The sequence below is a fragment of the Protopterus annectens genome, chromosome 5.part0 (genome assembly GCF_019279795.1).
Source record: "Protopterus annectens isolate FY-2018-M chromosome 5.part0, PAN1.0, whole genome shotgun sequence".
Classification (NCBI taxonomy): domain Eukaryota; kingdom Metazoa; phylum Chordata; order Ceratodontiformes; family Protopteridae; genus Protopterus; species Protopterus annectens.
The window spans coordinates 23,484,473-23,504,431 of NC_056735.1; positions in this window are offsets into that span (position 1 = coordinate 23,484,473).

Consider the following 19,959-nt stretch of genomic DNA (forward strand, 5'->3'; position numbering starts at 1 on the left):
TGAAGAAGAAAATATTGATTAGTTACAATGAATGCATGAATGTATTAATGTATGTACCTTGATACTTTCCTGCTTAATAAATGAAAACATATAGCAAAACACAATATAAATGTATACAGAAATAAGCTCATATAGTAATCTAGTGCAAGAATAGCATCAGTGCCCTGATGAATGGTAAATGTAATCCTGTCAGAAATACTGTAAAACACTCATGTGAGGTAGTAAACTAACCAGCCTCTATATGTTCTCTATGTAATGGAAGAGGAGATTTCATGTAGTTGAACCCAGGAGAACAAGGATTAAAGAGACTGACTAAGGGTGCTCATGAGTATGCAAGAAAGCATTCAGTTTAAAAAAGTCAAGTAATAAATTAAGATTTTTCTATATTTTTATTTATTTCATAACTAATGCATAAGTCATTCAAACACAAACATAATAAAATAAATAACGTGCTTTTGCTACACTACAACAGCACAATCCATATCAGCCAGAAATGTAATTGTATTACCATTTCTTATATTACACCAGATTTTGTCATTAGTATCTATAGACTGCAAATGTAAAAATCACTACCACTTGGTAGTAATATACTGATTAATCCCATGTTTCCAGAACTTTTTCCCAGAAATGTATTTTGTTTTAATAAAGCTTTAATAAAAACAAACAAAAATAACTATTAATAAAAATCACACTCGTATTACATTATGGGTCAAATTTTTGGTCTCCATTTCTCTTATTTGTCTCTCTACACTCCCTCTCTCTTTTTATTATTTAATAATTTAACCCCAAAACCTAGTGAGGGTGAACAAGTTTAAAAAGTATAGTTAAACACCTTCGAGATGGTCTTTCTTTATTTACTTTCTCTATCATTTCTGTTAATTTTTCTACAGGTCCAGAATTCTAAGGAGCAATAAAAAAAGAAAAAAGCATAAAAATGTAGGCACAAAAAAACACAACAAATTCAACCCTTCATGTGGGCAAGATAGAGATGGGGCCTTTCAGGTCAACCAAACAAATATCATTCTTCTTCTAAATTGGAAAATATAAAACACAAAAAATCCAATGAAATAATCCATTAATTCAGTTTGTTGTAATCCTAAGGAACAGTCCAACCACATTCTACCCAGGTCAGGGAATGTCCACCTTCTGCCCATCCAGGGACACCCTCACAGGTCAGGGTAGTGGCACCCATCCTGTAAATACCCTGGTATGATGCAGCCTGACAACCATCACTGACCATGGGCTTTGGGACTTGGATGAGGATGTAGTACAGTGACGCCCTCAACCAGAACGATGCCTTTGAGCAGTTTCAAGACTCAGTGTCCCAATGGACGCCAAACAATGCACCATCACAGGTCCCTGCCCTCTCAACATCAGAGTCCTCCAACCCACCCCTCTTAATCTGTTCCTTCTGTATTTCCCTCTTTGTTATGTCACCCGTTTTCAGTCTTTCCTATCTTCCCTTTCTACTCTTTAAAGAAAACAACAGGGTGTCCAAATAAGGATACATCAATATAAAACAAACAAAACCTGTTTATATGTTTAAATGATAATAATACAAGTTGCATCATGTGCTGCTTGCCTTAAATACTTCACATATGATTGCCCATAGCAGCATTCATTCATAATACCTGAACACTTCCATAATTAAAAGAGCTCTTACATTTTCACATAGTGCTTTGCAAATATGTAAGGATAAACTTCAGCTACTTTATATGTCTGATGCAAATAGCGTTTTTAAAACATCTTTGCATTTACTTATTCAATGTAAATAACTTCCAGTTATTGAATTTACATACTGATGTAGTGGCACCTTTCACAAATAACCTCTACTCAAGTGCAAACCTCAGGAATCTGAATACCACCTATGGACTTAACCTTTTTGTAAGACTATTCCTTAGGTCTGCATTATTAAATAATAGATATTAAGCCACTAAAAAATCAGTTAAGAATCATTATTCATGACTGGCATAACTAGCCATATCAATTGTAATGTGTGTGTGTATGTGTAGAGATGATCAAACTGTTTTCTGTGGAAGAACCAGGATATTTTCATTGAATGTTTAGGGTAAACCCAGACATGGAAGTTGTTTTACTCACGAGTTGATAAATTGGTCAATTTTCAGGAGGAAAAACAGAGACACCTCCTATTCCTCTAATACAATGATATCGATCAAGCAAGAAGAATACATGCATGGAAAATAGGCTACTTTATTAAAATGTAAAGAAAGATTAAGGAAAGTCCAAATAGAGGAAAGGTCAATGTGACATGGATCCCTTCTAAACATTTTTACATCTTCTATGACTATGGACAACTTTAAGAAAAAACTTAGATAAATTGTTATACTTGCATGATTTTAAGATACTGAAAATTTATAACCTCTTTGTAACGTGTAGTACCTGTGAAACTTTTACACTGTAGCATTGTAAATGGAACAGTAGAATATATCAGATCAAGTGCCACACTAAAAAGCACCCCTTTGCTCAAGAAGCTTAGAATGAGAGGGTAGTAAGTTCAGGTGGTCACCTCCACAGTCTGCCAACCCAAAAGAAATGATCCTGCTAAAGAAGGAGGTCATGCTATTTTTTTCTAAACGGTCGACTAACTCTGACAGATTGTGCTAGTCTGCAGAGAGGTTACAGAGACTCAATATTTCTATAGGCAAGGTAGAGAGAGACCAAAGGGGGGGGGGGGGGTAGAATGAGCAGCTAAGTGAAAAATGCTCTGTAGTAAGAGTAAATGTGGACAGCCAGGGAAGGGTAAGCAGGAGTAAGTTATGTTATTTATCTCATTCCTAATGAGGAATGGTGGTGGTTAATTGATGGGACGGGTCCCCCTTGGAAGGGAGCTATTTATTAATGTTTGATTTGTCTCCTTTTCTATCTGTAGGTTGAAGTATTCTCCTGATTTTATCTGATGGGAGCGGGAAGGAAAATATGAACCAAAAATTATTGGTGGTTCCTTAAAAGCAGAGTTCACGTTCAAAGAGTTAGTGAATGGCAGCTGTATGCAAATAAGTTGCTAAATGCTTTTCATTAGGAAATTTGTAATTGTGGTATGCAGACAGAGAGGATTTGTTCATCAGTGCACAGATTGCTGGACAGGGTGCTATAATGCCAATGCATGTGACTTGGATCTTTTCCAGCACAGTGTAGTCTAGGAGACTGGGGAAAGCTCCTACTTCATGCATCAGACCAGAAGGAGGGTGCATACAGAAAACGTGGAGGATATGAATTTGAAGGGTGGGCAATACAAGAGGAATGTGAAATGTTAATAAGGAGAATTACCAGTGTATAGATTAGATACACAAACTGAAATAAAATAATACTGAAGGTGAATATGTTTTAAAAGTGTAGCCAAAACACCTTCAAAAAGGCTAAAGAAATCAAATAAAATCATACTGAAATTTACTGTTGCAACAAACAGAATAAGCACTTTCAATCTTAATTGAGGTCTTCATCAAAATAAATTCTAATTAACACACTTCAATACCAGAGCAATAAGTCACATGATATATCACATGGTTTAAAAAACAACATTTATCTACAGCTTCTAAACTTTCTTTTCTTTTTAAAAACACTTTTATAATTTATAGACCCATTCAAACCCAGATGAACACTCACATTAAATTTAATTTAATTCTGTATGCCTTTATATTCAGTATCATTATTACTATTAAAATGATCTGAAATGTAGTTTACAACATAAAAATGAAATGTTTAAAACAAACAAAAGTGAAAGAATGGGCAAAACACTGACTGTACTCTTGCTTTTGATGACATAATAATGATAATAAATATGCTTTCTTAACCTTCTGTTGGTTTTTCCTACCTAAAATGTGTCACGAGTAATACACAAGCCATTTAAACTATTAATTCAGAGTAAAGGGAAAAATATCCTGTAGCACTACAGAGCACTGTATAATCTCCCTGTTGAAGTGCAAAGGAAAGTTGGACAATCTGCAGCATACCTACACATAGAGCATAATAAACATTCACAAATATTGTTCTTTCCAATCCCACCAGACTTGAAATCCACTTTCAACAATTTTTTTAATATTTATTCATTTTAATTAATAATTATTGAACCTTCTCCCACTTTTTTGAAAACCTTCTGGCTTCCTATGACAATACACCAGTTATTAATTAAAACACCCTTTGTAACTTTGTACTTCAGTGGAATGAAATATAAAGACATACTAATTTTCCAGTCCATCTCCCTTATTTTTCTGTCAGCAGTATACATATCAATGGCTTTATTAATCATCTCTTCTTGTTATAATGCAGATCTATCATGTAAACATTGCAACAAATCATCTGTCTTGCTATCATCATTTGTTAACTAATTTGCTCTGATACAGTGTTCCTTTACTAACTTTTGTTATGGATAATTAGGGTACATACTGTTAGAATGTAAAATTGCATAGCTGCTTTTATTTCTATAAATTATTGCTTTATGTAACCTGATGTTACCTTCTGTTTTATAAACCTCAGCATCCAAGAAAACAACTTTTTCTATATCTTTGTTGTTAGTAAAACTCAAGCAAGAAGTAATACTATCAATCCTTACCATAAATTGAAAGAGGGTGTCTTCAACTCCTTCACAAATGAAAAATAAATGTCATCAATAAAGTTATTCTAAGCTTTGAGATGATTGTAACCAGGAATGTTCTTTAACATGCTAGATTCCCAACATAACGCAACTATGTTGGCAGAAGTCAGTGCTGTTTTTGCACCCCTAGCCACTCTCCTTTTTTGGTAAAAATATTTACTACCAAGATTTACAAAATACATTGTTAGGAACATGCTCTATGCATTCAGATAAGAATAGAAATATGAAACATATACATCCTGTATCCACATTGTGGGGAAGGACAGTCTACAAGGACTGTAGAACAACTGTTATTTGAATACCATAAACACCTAAAATCACATTAATATTTTCTATAAAACAAAGTCTCCCTGGCAAAATGTGGCATTTTTTACAACCTTATCAAGATCTCTATCCACAAATGTATGTACTTGCTCTATCACGGAAGTTGAAGATGATACTATAAGTCTATAAAGAGAACAGTCTTCATCTGTAGGTGGCTTAGGTATATCAAGTTACTTATAAATTCTAGGATTACATTAAAATTAGGATTAAAAGATTACAGTGGTACTGACCTTTCTGAGCACTGACTTAGAGCATAGAGATGGAGGAGTTCCTGGTAAACCTTTATTGGCCTGCTGAAAGAATCCTTACTGGTACTTTGGATATGGTTGCTTGGCTGGAAACAGCTTCATGAGTGTCCATAGGGTATGCACCAAGTTAGTCCTAGCCTGCTACACTAATGCAATTAACCTATCCATATGCATATCTGTTCTTCAGGGACATTGTAGTGGTAGGTTCAGCCACCTGTACAGTAAGCTATATATTCACTTATTGTGTTGGCAACATATTAGGTATGTGTGCCCTGGGAGTAGTAGTACATAAGTCTCACCTAGAAGCATAGGTGCAGTGTGTACACGTTGTTAGGGAGTGCAATCAGCAGATACCAATCAGAAGGCAGTGTAGCACAAACAATCACTTCCGTACCACCATTTCTGAAAGCCATTAGAGAAATGCTTCAGTACTTTATGTATAATATATGTTATAGCAAGCAGCTTGCTACAGTTTTTTTTTTAAACAGAGGACCTTTTTTTCTCTTCAACTATGACTTGAGGGGTGCATATTGAGTGAGTACAGTCCTGGATATTGCTGCTTCATAGGTGAAGAGCTCCAGATTCAGAAAAGGACCATTATTTTGCTCCTCAACTTAGATTTGAAGGCTGGCAGATGGGGGAGTGGCACTGAACATTAGATGAGTCATATACAGCTTTGGTAACACCTCTGCTACATGTATGATACCTTTATGCATTTACAAGTTCTGCTAGTGAAGGATCCAGCAGAGCACTTCAGCTCATGTCTGATGTGAGCAAGTTACCTATGGCTGACAATGATGGCACCATTCCTATAGTACAATCCCTGGATAAAATAGCAGTGTCAGCAATGTCCTGAATCTGTCATATTTGTACCCAGAAAGCCTTGTCTGCTTTACCTTGTCAGGGATTTGCATGCCATATATGTGTAGGGTTTCAATTAGCACTTCTGTCTCTGGTGTACTAAAATTTTCAGGCCACTGTCATTCTCTCTGTCCCGCTACATGACCTGTATATCTGGGGTGATACATGTGGATTAATGATGGTGTATAGATTACTTTTTCTAGCTGACTCCCTTGTCATGGTCACTATGCAAAACCACTGTCATGTCAGGAACTATACACTCACCAGCCACACCATGTGGTTGTGGGACAGCTGCATAGGTCAGGTCATCAATGGCTACCCACTAGCTGCAGTGTGTAGATAGTACATGCTGTGGCATCATTACTGGAGCACAGCTCCCATTTATATTATATCATGACCCCCCCACATACACATATACACATATACTATCTCCATAGGTTCCCTAGTTATGCAGCTGTAAAATATATACACACACACACACACACACACACACACACATATATATATATATATATATATATATATATATATATATATATATATATGTGTGTGTGTACAGTTCGTCGAAGCCTCATTTCACTGAAAATGAATTCCCTGAGCACAATTCACTGAAAGCTCACTTCACTGAAAACACATTTGACTGAAACTCATTTCATCTAAACATGTATATGCACTGTTCCCCACTGTCATGCAATCCTGGAGTTAGTATATATAGTTGCCTAATAGGTTAGAAGTTTTTAACCAGTCCCTTAAATTTGGTTATAAGAAAAATGACAATTTAAAATAATTATTTGAGAAAAAGGTTCTACAGGCAAGACAGGTACCTTTAGATGTGGTCAGTGTAGTCAATGTATTTTTATAGTCGACAAAGAAGAATTGGTTGTACCTGTTCCTCAATATAGATGTCGTGTGAATGAACTGTATAATTGTCAGACCAAAGGGGTGGTTTATATTGCTTACTGTATAGTATGTTGGGGATTTTATATAGGCAAGACAGAACGTAGTTTAAAACAGCGTATTTATGAGCACATATATGATATTAGTAAGAAAAAAGAAAGCAATGCACTTTACAGACATTCTTTAGAATGTGCTAATGCTGATTTTAAGTTTTGGGTATTGGAAAAGGTCCATATTTCAGAAAGAGGGGGTGATTGGCAGAATAGGCTTGAGTTTAAGGAATTAATGTGGCAGTTGAGGCTTGAGGCATGTGTTTTTCCTGGTCTAAATGACCATGTAACTTTGACATCAGCATTGAAATTTAAAGCCAACAGCAAGTATAGTTCAACATCTTTAGAATTTTTATGATGAATTTGTATAATGAATTATTGCATATAGTAGGCATACATTTTTTATAACATTTTTTATATATCCAACATATTTAACATTTTTTATATATATCATACATTTTTATACATATCATACATTTTTTATATATTTTCAAACATATTAATATATGTATGTATTTTTACAAAATATGCATAGTTAGGATATATGGATTGTTTATATGTATTTTAGTTATCATTATATTTTAAAAAGTTTTTTATTTGTATTCAAGTCAATTGTTTTTTACCCAATCACAATAAGAGGTGAAGCATGTAAATGAGGAAGGGGTGTGATGTTAATAGATTCTGATGAAGTTTCCTGTTTGGAAAACAAAGCTCTAAATCTGTGTGTGGTTTGGAATAAATCGATTATTACTATATTGGGTCTTGTGGATTTATACTGGATATACTGTTTCCTTTGTGGCTGCCTTCATTGCTTGCTGTGTGTAACCGGACCTTTTGGTGTGTTTTGGTGTACATGTGGATTTGTGCTTGGGATTACCGTTTGTGTGTCATCTGGTACAGTACATGTGGGTCTGTGCTTGGGGTTACCGTTTGTGTGTCATCTGGTATAGTACATGTGGGTTTGTGCTCGCGGTTACCGTTTGTGTGTCATCTGGTACAGTATATGTGGGTTTGTGCTCGCGGTTACCATTTGTGTATCATCTGGTACAGTACATGTGGGTTTGTGCTCCGGGTTACCGTTTGTCATCTGGTACAGTACATGTGGGTTTTTCCTTGGGGTTACCATTTGTGTGTCATCTAGTACAGTACATGTGGGTTTGTTCTTGGGGTTACCGTTTGTGTGTCATCTGGTATAGTACATATGGGTTTGTGTTCGCGGTTACTGTTTGTGTGTCGTCTGGTACAGTACATATGGGTTTGTGCTCGCGGTTACCATTTGTGTGTCATCTGGTATAGCACATGTGGGTTTGTGTTCGCGGTTACCGTTTGTGTGTCATCTGGTGCAGTACATGTGGGTTTGTGCTCGCGGTTACCGTTTGTGTGTCATAGGTTCATAGGTTTATACTAGGCTATCTGCCCTAAGGCATTTATAAGCCTAGCCCAAAGTTTTGTGGCTTACGCCACCCCTTATATGTAAAAATACTGTGCCCATTAGTTTGTTGTGCCTCTGTCCAGCAGTGACACAGAGATGATTCCCGGGGTAAACCTACGATCTCCCATCCACAGGTCAAGATTTCTCTTGAACAGAGCCAGCGAGGTGCTCTGCCTCACACGGACCAGGATTTTATTCCACAGCATAGAGAGTCTCTGAGTGATAAATCTATCCCTCCAGCACATCCTATTTATATCTGTGCTAAGGTTTAAGTCACTTGCTCTAGTGGTTTTGGTGGATTTGGATTTTTTGAGGTGGAGCATGTCCATTAATTCCGGGTTGGACATGGCCTTGTATGTCAGGCACATGTCACCTCTGAGCAGACAGTATGCGACTAAATAGAGCTGGAGTTTCTTCAATCTGGCAGCATATGACAGATTTTGGAGTCCCTTTATCCTTTTGGTGAGGAACTTTTGGGGTCTCTCCAATTGCTGCAGATGTCGGGTGAGATACATCCCGAATGGGGCATTGTACTCGATCATTGGTCTGATAAGTGAAGAGTACAGGGGAACAATGACCTCACTAGATCTGGATGTGAATCCCTTCATGATCAGGTGGGCAATGTAGAAGGTCTTTCTAACCACTTTAGCAACGTGAGTGTCAAAAGAAAGGCCACTGTCAACCTGGGTCCCCAGGTCCCTGATAACCTCTTCTGTGCTTAGTGGATTGCCACCTATATGGTAGCTTGGAGTTACCTTGTTTTTCCCGAAGGATATGACTATACATTTTTGGCGTTTAACTTCAGGCCATGGCTCTGGCACCAGCTATCTGTTTCCGTGAGTCCCTTCTGAAGGATATCCGTGTCCGATGCACTTTCCACTATGGCGCCCAGTTTGCAGTCGCCTGCAAACTTTGTCAGCCAAAGTCCTCCCATGTTGGCCTGTACTTCTGAGAAGTAGGTGCCAAACAATAGGGGGCCAAGGACCGAGCCCTGTGGGACACCACTTGTGACCGGCTTGGAGTCTGACATAACGCCAGCAACTCTAACCCTGTGGGTTCTGTCCTTAAGCCAGTTTGCAACCCATCTTGTGACATATGGGTTTACATTTAAGCTGGTAGTTTTTCTACAATACCCGAGTGGGGTATTGTGTCGAAAGCCTTTGCAAGGTCAAGGTAGGCTGTATGGACTGCCTTTCCCTCATCAATGGCCTTGGTGACTGTTTCGAAGAAGTTGACCAAGTTCAAAAGGCATGATCTGCCCTTGACAAAGCCAAACTGGGTCGGGTCCAATGTCTGCAAGTCCCCTATATCTTTGTTTATGAGCTCCATTATGATCCTCTCCGTAGCTTTGCAGACTAGATTTGTTAAGCTTATGGGGCGGTAATTACCAGGGTCCATAGAGGCACCGCCTTTGTGGAGTGGGACCACAGTTGCCGTACGCCACTCCTTGGGCACCTATCCTGCGGTAAGGCTGAGATTAAACAGCTGCCTTATGTGTGGGTTTAATTCCTCATTTAGCTCGTGTAGCACACAGCCGGGGACACCATCCGGTCCCATTGATGCTGTGTTTTTAGCTTTAGAGAGAGCAGCTTTCACCTGCACATTTGAGATGTCTGGGAGGCTACACTCCGCTGGGATAGTTATCTCTCCTTTAGGGGGGGAGAGGGGGGTGAAGTTTGCACTGAACCTGTCTGCCAGTATGTTGGCAATGTCTGTGGGTTCAGTGATTTTTGTATCATTTTGGACTAATTCTGAGCATATCTGGGAGTTTCCACCCAGGTTCCTAACATAGTTGAAAAAGGCCTTATGATTGTCCTTTGAATCCATGGCAATTTTTCTCTCAAAATTGGCCTTAGTTGATTTTATGAGTGCTCGTATTTTTTTACTAATAATGATCAGGGTGACTTCCCTTTTATGGATTTTGTTCTATCATGTAATAGCTTTCTCCTCTTATTGTAAAGCTTGTTAATGGCTGGGGTCCACCAGACTGGACGTTTGCCCTTTGTGGAAAGAGTCTTGGTTTTATTTGGGATTGCCTGATCCATGCAGTCCTGGAGGTGTTCATAGAAGGCATTTGTAAGGGCTTCCGCAGCTTGGGTTGTGGTTTCCACTGGCTCAGGTGCCTTGAAGGATACCACACCAGTCTTGAGTAGTGTGAAGTTTGCTTTAGAGAAGTTCTTCACTGTGGTCTTTTTGTTTGGGGTGGGGGCGGGATGTGGATTTGCAGTGAGATTAGTTTATGATCAGATCTCACCAATGAGGGATATACTTCCGATGTGGAGCATTTTGTCCCCATGTTTGTGATAATGAGATCTAGTATATTTGGTACAGTACATGTGAGTTTGTGCTCGCGGTTACCGTTTGTGTGACATCTGGTACAGTATATGTGGGTTTGTGCTCACGGTTACCGTTTGTGTGTCATCTGGTATAGTACATGTGGGTTTGTGCTCGTGGCTACCATTTGTGTGTCATCTGGTACAATACATGTGGGTTTGTGCTCGGAATTACCATTTTCCTCCTCATAAATCTTACCTGTACAACATGGCTTCAGCTAACACTGGTTTAGCTAGGATGTTACAGAGACCAAAATCTTCCTGTTCCTGCTGCAATGGATTATGGGGTTGGGGCATCTCTTGGGACAGTATGATGATCTATGTTATAAGACTAGTGCCTGAAACCATCTTGTCAGGGTGGTGAGTGATGCCGTGGGCATCTTCACAATGGTGAATTCTGCAGGCACAAATACAGTGACGTGAAGACACCACCCATATCTGCTTACATAATGGGACACAGAGGTTAAGAAGCGGGAGCCAACATCCAACTGTAAACATTCTCTACATGTCTCAGCATTTGGATGCCCACAGTGTCAGGCATGCCACCTCCCAGTTGCCTGCCATGCATTCATCTGATGTCCCATAGCACAGACTGTCCTGTAGCATTATCACTGCTATCATCAGAGCCACATTATTTTATTATTTAGATCTTTATTCAGCATAATGGCAATATGCCACATATCATGCATACTGAATCAGCTTCAGGCCACATCATGCTAATTCACTGCACTAGCTAGTGAGCAGCAAAGTCACTTTGCTTGGGATCCAGAGTTTACTACTTAGAGACAGGACAGACTAGAAATGGTATGAGAATTGTCGGAGAATATTGCCCTATTATGAATCTTTCCAAACAGCTGTTTTATGTTTATTTATTTATTTATTTATTTATTTATTGTTTGTTGACTGGGTTAGTCCCACTAGGCTAGGAGCCTCTTTTCAGGGGAGACCTGAAGTGGTATTTATACTGCTATGGAACATTTGACTAGGGCATCAGGGAACTTCCCCTACTCTTTTCCATAGGGAGACGTGCTTGTGTGTGTGGTGTTTTGCTTCCTGCCTCTGTTCCAGACACAAAGGTGGCTCAGAGAAGCATCAGGCTAAGTTAAGCAAGAATGGAGGTCAGAAAGGAGAGTAGGAAGGAGGATAGTGATTTTAGTGCTGTTGTCTGAACAGCTGATATGTTAAACCATCAGAAGAATAGTCAGAGCTGAAGGAGAAGCTGATTGATGGATTTAGTGAGAAGGGAGAAAAGGCAGTAGAACCTTTTCAGAGCAGCCCTGATGTGGCAGATGTACTGGATGTAGATTCAGAAGAGTTGTTCCAGCAGATGTTGTTCATATTTAAAAATGCAATACAAAGTTGTGTTGTTACAACCCTCCAGTTGGCATTGTTGCAAGATGATTTATTGTTGGGCACAGTTGATGAAAGTGAACCAGATGATGGTAAGGACATGTCGTGGGGAGAGATGATGGATAGGATACAATATGAAGAAGTGCAGAAGAGTGAAGCATGAAGGCTGAGGAAAATTTTACGCAGAAACGGTCAGAGAAGGGGTGTGTGGTAAGAAAGAAGAAAAAAGTCTGAAAAGGAGATTGTTTAAAGTGCGGATCAAACAGAAGAAGGATACAGAAATGGACAGATATAAGGTATGGGAAGATGTTATTAAGATGCTTGGGGTCAAAACAAATGACGTCTGAGCATTTATGCATATTAGTAAAGAGACTTTTTGTGACATTATTTTTGAGACTAGGCAGATAATGGAAAGATTTATAGAAGAATACAAAAAAAGAAAAACTGTGCACCATGGAACATCTATGTGCTTAACCTTCTTGTAGGGAAGCTAAGAAAAATTTAATATACAATTCCAAACTAAAGTGGAAAAAGAGACTTACAAACCCATGTCTGACCCAGCTCTGTTAGAAATGCTACATCTAAAAAAATCCCAATCCCTCCACACCACATGCTGCAGAAACCTCAACCTCATTACCACAATTAACAGAACATGCTGGAGGGACAGGTTCATAACTGAGAGACTGCCCATGCTCTGGAATGGACTCCCCATACATGTGAAACAGAGCACCTCACTGGCCATCTTCAAGAGAAATCTTGATGAGTGGATGTGAAGCAGAAAATTCACCCCAGGGATAACTCCAGTGGCTCTACTCAACAGAGGCACTGAGAACTAAGGTCGGGTGGCACTATGCCAGGGTAATCGTATGGCTAGGCTTGTAAAGGCCTCAGGGCCATTAGCCTAGTACAGACCTATGAGCCTATTTATGTAATGATGTACTGAATTTGTCAAAAGTGTATGATGGTAGAGGTTTGTGGACTGGGGCATAAGACTACAGTGTAATATAGAAACGAGGAAAATGACAGTAGTGTACATATTCCAAGTGTTTAAGGTCGAAGGTAACAGAGGCCAGGTTAGATATTGGAGCAACCAAAAACATGAATTTTGTGTGGAAGTGGGCAGTTTTTCCATCTCTTTCTACTTTCTGGTTTAAAAGCCTGCATTTGCACTTGTTTCCTGCCTTTCGTATAACTAGTCTATTCCAGATACAGATTTTCTGTATCCAGGACTGTTTGTAAGCTTCTGAGCCCCCCAAGCCTTTCTGTGTTGAAGGGAAGCCTTCTAGCTTATCAGTGGGAGTGGTAAGCACTAGGTAGCCTATCTGCCACAAGAGGAGTGGTTTCTGGCCCAGAAATTGTAGTTCATTTGCCGTTTGGGCAGTTTTCTTTTCCATCTATTTAAATTTTTTTATTTAAAACTCTGCATTTGCACTTGTTTCCCACCTTTCCTATAACTAGTCTAGTTCAGATACATATTTGCCCTATCCAGGACTGTTTGTAAGCTTCTGAGTGGTGCCAAAGTTTGTTCTTCAACTTTTTCCTCCAAGGCGGAAACACACTCAACCACCACAACACTAATCACGAGACACATAACTCTCATAAACAGTGTGCCACTCAACCAAAGCCCCTAAGGCAAAACAGCATGCCTAACACACTAGTCATAGGTGACTTGATAGTGAGGCACACTGATGTCCCAACACACTAGTCATAGGTGACTCGATAGTGAGGCACACTGATGTCCCAACACACTAGTCATAGGTGACACGATAGTGAGGCACACTGATGTCCCAACAGACTAGTCATAGATGACTCGATAGTGAGACACACTGATGTCCCAACACACTAGTCATAGGTGACTCGATAGTGAGGCACACTGATGTCCCAACACACTAGTCATAGGTGACTCGATAGTGAGGCACACTGATGTCCCAACAGACTTGTCATAGATGACTCGATAGTGAGACACACTGATGTCCCAACACACTAGTCATAGGTGACTCGATAGTGAGGCACACTGATGTCCCAACACACTAGTCATAGGTGACTCGATAGTGAGGCACACTGATGTCCCACTCACTAGGTTGAATAAGAAGAAAATAACAGTCAGCTGCCTGTCAGGTGCCAGGATCCGCCACATAACGCATGCACTCAGCTCCCTCAACAACAGGTACGAATATGACTCTGTCATTGTACATGTGGGTGTGAATGATCTGAGAAGTACCTCCCTGGACTACATGTAAAGACACATGGAGAAGCTCTCAGATTATTTAGCCCAGGCGGGTATGACCCTAGCCCTGAGTAGCATCCTACCATCACCCAGAATGATACCACAGTACAAGCAGAAAATGATTGAGTTCAACAATTGGTTAAGTTTCTGGTGTCATTCTAAGGGGATCTATTATCTGTCTGCCTGGGATGAAATTATTGATAGACCTTGATGCTTTGTCAGAGATGGCCTGCATCTGTCATCCCTGCGCTTCCAGATACTGGTCAAGGCCCTTGCCACCCCTATAGTGCCTTTTTAGGCGGTGTTCAAAAGACCAAATTACCACTGTAACAGCAAACAAATGCAATCTGAGGGTCATGATGCTCAACCATAGAAGTCTATATTTCAAAATGCACTCACTTGAAGCACTCCTTAAAATGGAGAACATCGACATTTGTGCTGTAACAGAGACTTGGTTCAAGGCAGCAGAAAGCACCTGTGCACTACCAGGCTATAACTCATTCCACACCTTTCGGCCCCAGAACTTGGACCAAAGCTCCAAAGGCGGTGGTGTTTCCATATTCATAAAGGATGCACATACCTCCAGACTTATAGCCCAACATAATGCATCAGAGATACGTCAGGTACAGCTAATATTGGGTAAGACAGCGATTCAGGTGGTAGCCTGCTATAGGTCCCCAACATGTTCCAAGACTCACACCCCTCAGCACCCTGGAGAATATTATTGTCCAACCTAACACTCTCATACTGGGTGACTTCAACTACCCCACCATTAACTGGGAAAAATACTCAGGTACCAATACACTTGCCCAATGTTTCCTGGAATTCATTAATTCCAATGCCCTGGACCAGCTCATTCTTACCCCCACTAGAGGTAGCAACATCCTTGACCTGGTCATTACTAACATGGGTGACAGTTACTCTACACCAATAGTCAACTCCTCCCTGGTTAGATCCAACCACAAAGTAATCACCTTGGAAATTCACATCTCTGCCAGACCCCCCCCCCCCCCGCAAAGTTAACCACCATGAAAAACTTCTCCAAAGCTAACTTTGGGCTCCTAAAAACAGTGGTGGCTAACTTCACGTCACCCATGCAAATGGAGAATAGTTGCATGACTGCCGAATCATACTCCAATGCACTGTACGAACACGTACACAAATGCATGGATCTCGCCATACCCAATAGAACCAAGATGCTCTCCTTCAAAAATAGGAAGCCAATCTGGTGGGTCCCTGCCATAAACAAACTTTACAACAGAAGGAGGCAACAGATGCAGAATAAGGTGAAGTCCCAAGATTGGAAAAACTCCCTTAAAAGCCTCAACAAAACATTGAGTTCCCTCATCAAATCCTCTAAAGCTAGCTACAAAAACAGAATTGCAGCAGATAGTAAAGGCAACCACAAGGCCTTCTATAGTTATATAAAGAATCTTTATGGCAGTACCCAGATTTGCTCTGAGCTACTGCACAATGGTACCTACTATACCAAGCCAACAGATATTGCCAATAGACTGGCAGACTCCCTTCCCAGCAGATTGCCAGGCACCCAGCATTACTGCTGCACAGGTTAAAACAGCACTGTCCAAGGCCAAGAATATAGCTTCTATGGGCCTAACAATATACCTGGCTGTGTTCTACATGGAGTAAAGAGTGAACTGGCACCTCACCTGTGTGCCCTGTTCAATCACAGCCTCACCTCAGACATTATCCCTACTGAATGACACACTGCTACAGTCATCCCTCGCCACAAAGGAGGAGTGATTACAGACCCTGGGAACTATCACCCCATTAGCCTAATGAGTCTGATATGCAAAGCTATGGAATGCTTCACCATGGATCTAATAAACAAGGATATAGGGAATCTCAAGACTCTGAATCCCACACAGTTTGGTTTTGTGAAGGGTAGATCATGCCTGCTCAACTTGGTCAACTTCTTTGAGTCAGTGACCAGAGCTGTAGATGAAGGCAAGGTGGTTCACACAGCCTACCTTGATCTGGCCAAGGCCTTTGATACCATTCCTTACTCAAGAATCATATAAAAACTCAGTAAGCTAGGCAGCAACCCCTATATCACTAGGTGGGCTGAAAACTGGCTCACAGATAGAACCCACAGTGTGAAAGTAGCTGACTCCAAGTCAGACTACCGATTAGTCATGAGTGGAGTTCCACAGGGTTCGGTCCTGGGTCCTCTCCTGTTTGGCATATACTTCTCTGAAGTCCAGGCCAACATGAAGGGATTCTGGCTGACAAAGTTTGCAGACGATTGCAAGTTGGGAGTTATTATTAACCCCCCCAAGTGATGTTGACATCCTACAGAAAGGCCTCACTGAGACCAACGACTGGTGTCAGAACCATGGCCTTAAGCTCACTGCCAAACAATGTGTCATCATCCCCTTTGGGAAAATCCCCAGTTCCCATGAATTACCACATTGACAGTAGTTCACTGAACACAGAAGGTGTTTTAAGAGATCTGGGAACACAGGTTGACAGCAACCTCTCTTTTGACCACCACATTGCCACTGGGGTCAGAAAGTCCTTCTGTGGGGCACATCTCATTTGTAAGGGTTTTGCATCCAGGAAGAAAGAGGTAATTGTCTCCCTCTACTCTTCCCTCATTAGGCCAGTCATCGAGTACAATGCCCCATTTGGCATGTACCTCACTAGACACCTGCAACAACTGGAAAGGTCATAAAAGTACATCACAAAGAGGATTCTAGGCCTTAAACACGTGTCCTATATGGACAGACTCATATTGCCTACTTATAGGCAATCTCTGCTTGATTTACAAAGCCATGTCTGACCCAGCTCTGTTAGAAATGATACATCTAAAGAAATTCCAATCCTTCCGCACCACATGCTCCAGAGACCTTAACCTCATTACCACAATCAATAGAATGTACTGGAGGGACACATGCATAACACAGAGACTGCCCATGCTATGGAATAGACTCCCCATACATGTGAAACAGAGCACCTCACTGGCCCTCTTCAAGAGAAATCTTGATGAGTGGATGGGAAATAGAAAATTCACCCCAGGGATCACTCCATTGGCTCTGCTTGACAGAAGCACTGGGAACTAAGTCTGGGTGGCACAATGCCAGGGTAATGTTATGGGTTAGGCTTGTAAAGGCTCCAGGGTCATTAGCCTAGTATACACCTATGAACCCATGAACCTATGAAAAAATGGATCATTTAATTAACAAATCTGAAAAAAGATTGTGATTTGTCATGCAGGAGCATAGGACACGATGCATATAATTGTGAACCAAAATGTTGTAAATGTAAAAAAGGGGGACATCTGGGGGGAGAGTGTGAAGAAAAAGAAAATGAAGCAGTGTTGGACATAACAGAGGGAGAAGAAGAACAAACAGTATAAAGTTACAGAAAAGAAATTAGAAGTAGAACAATGTGAAAAAGGTATCTGTATTACCAATGAAGATCAAATGACACAAAAAATAAAATGAAGGAAGATTTAAACACAGAAGAAGAGTCAAGTTTAAGTGAGAATGAAGACGTTAAATGGAATATAGTCAAACAAAAGAGAAATTCCTTGGTAAAAGAGCAAGAGAAAGGAAAAGGATGAATACACTTTAAAGTAGAGGTACATGTAAAGTATTATAATTAAATGTTAATAGTTTTAAGAAGCTGGAAAGAAGGACAGAAATTTTGGAGTGGTGTAAAAAGCTAGATAATGATGTTATTATACTAGAAAATACTCAATTTTGTCAAACTCAGAAAGAATTCAAACAGAAGTGTAGTGGGGAAAAATGTGATATAGAATTTTGGTACTGAAACCTGCTGAGGCATACTTATATTATATAATGATACAATTAAGGTATTAGATGTTACTGTTGTTATAGCAGGTAGAATTGATGTTACTGATGGAAGATGAAGGGAACATGTTATGAGAATTATTACAGTATATGCAGATGTAATAAAAAAGGAGAGGGAGGAGATGTTTAGAAAGATAATACAATATGTAGCAGTTAACATGGAGATAATTGTAGCAGGAGACTTCAGTTGCAATTTAAGACAATAAAACAAGAAGGCTTATGATGTTAAACCAGTAAAGGATATTATAAAACATGGGCAATTAAATATATGGAATCTAGAGACTTGGATGTATAGAAGAGGGGAAAAGAACAGAAATAAATTATGAGGGAAATTTAATAAAAAAGACCAAAAAACATCAAATTTAATAAAGCCTACAAGGACTTTTTTCCCATGTAGGCATAGTGGCACGGTGCTTACACAGAAGTAAGCAGATGTGTGATCCAGTAAGCAGTGCTGAGAGGCATACACGAGCGTGCGAACACTAAAGTGTCTGTGGCATGCAAATCACCTCATAAGCAGGTGAATTGCATGCAAGTTAGGGTGGTAGAGCGATAAAATAAGCAGAAAGGCAGTCCTGTAGACCCCGTGTTGGTGTTCGTAATGTTCTCCACTGGCTTAGCATACACCTTTGGTGAAATAATTTCTTGGAGAGTGTCCACTCTTAGACCTTCACCTTTCAGTCTGGGGCACCAGTTAAGCAGTCCCTTTCCTGCCCAAGGTTATTGTGTCCTCTGGTTCCCAAGGCTATGACTGCAACTGTGGCCACACATTATCTACATTTTTTTGTAATTTTAACTACACAATTGTGCTTTTCTTAGTTTTTGTATAAATTTTGATTAACTTAGGAATTTTATATCATGTCAACATAAGAAGTAGCATACATAGTCACTGAACAGTGTTTGCATGAACTCTCTCCCCAGTTTGTAACTTGCCCAGTTTTGTTGTGATTTTCATTGAAATTGGTCACTATTCTGTTTTTAGTTCAGTTTGATTGTCATCTTGTTTGTCTTTCCTTTGCTGTTTCTCCTTGGGATTGCACTTTTTATATAATTCATGTCTGAGTACAGGCCTTGGCCTGCCTGCTCAGTCTTGAGGCACCTTAATTCCTGTTCATGAAGTGTTTGCATTTGGTGGATTGCCCCAGCAGCAGGTGTTTGGTGTACTATTTCTTTGGGAGAAACATCTAATAGACAAAGGTAACCTGTAAATGGTTCATCTCCCAAGCCCCTGCTTACATTTACCAAGGGTATCAGAACTTGTCAGAGATTTGGGATGCATGGCTAGGCTTAAAAAGGCCCTTGTGGTCGTTAGCCTAGTAAAAACCTATGAACCTATGTACACCACTTGGACGCGGTACTAGACTATGGTAGCATATGTATGAACCTGCTGCATGTATGCAAGGCAATATAGTGGGCTACTGGGCTACTTGCAGAGATCTAAAAGCCACTTGGGAAAACAGCTACTCTGTCCAGTAGTATGCCCCATAATATTCACTAGGCCACATGGCTGGAAACTGCATTACATTATTCAAGGGAGATGCCAAACAGTGGGGTCACAGGACAGTCTCATGAATGTCTATGCCACTAGAGCATGGGGTGGTCACCCTCCACCCCCAACACATCTACGCTCCCATATTCTTCTTCTTTCAGCTTTTCCCGGTTAGGGGTCACCACAGTGGATCACCTGTCCGCTCATGATTGGCAGTGGAGTTTTTACAGTGTCAAGTTGCCAGCCCAATGCCCAACCTTCCACAGAAGGCACACACATGCACACACTCACACCTAGGGC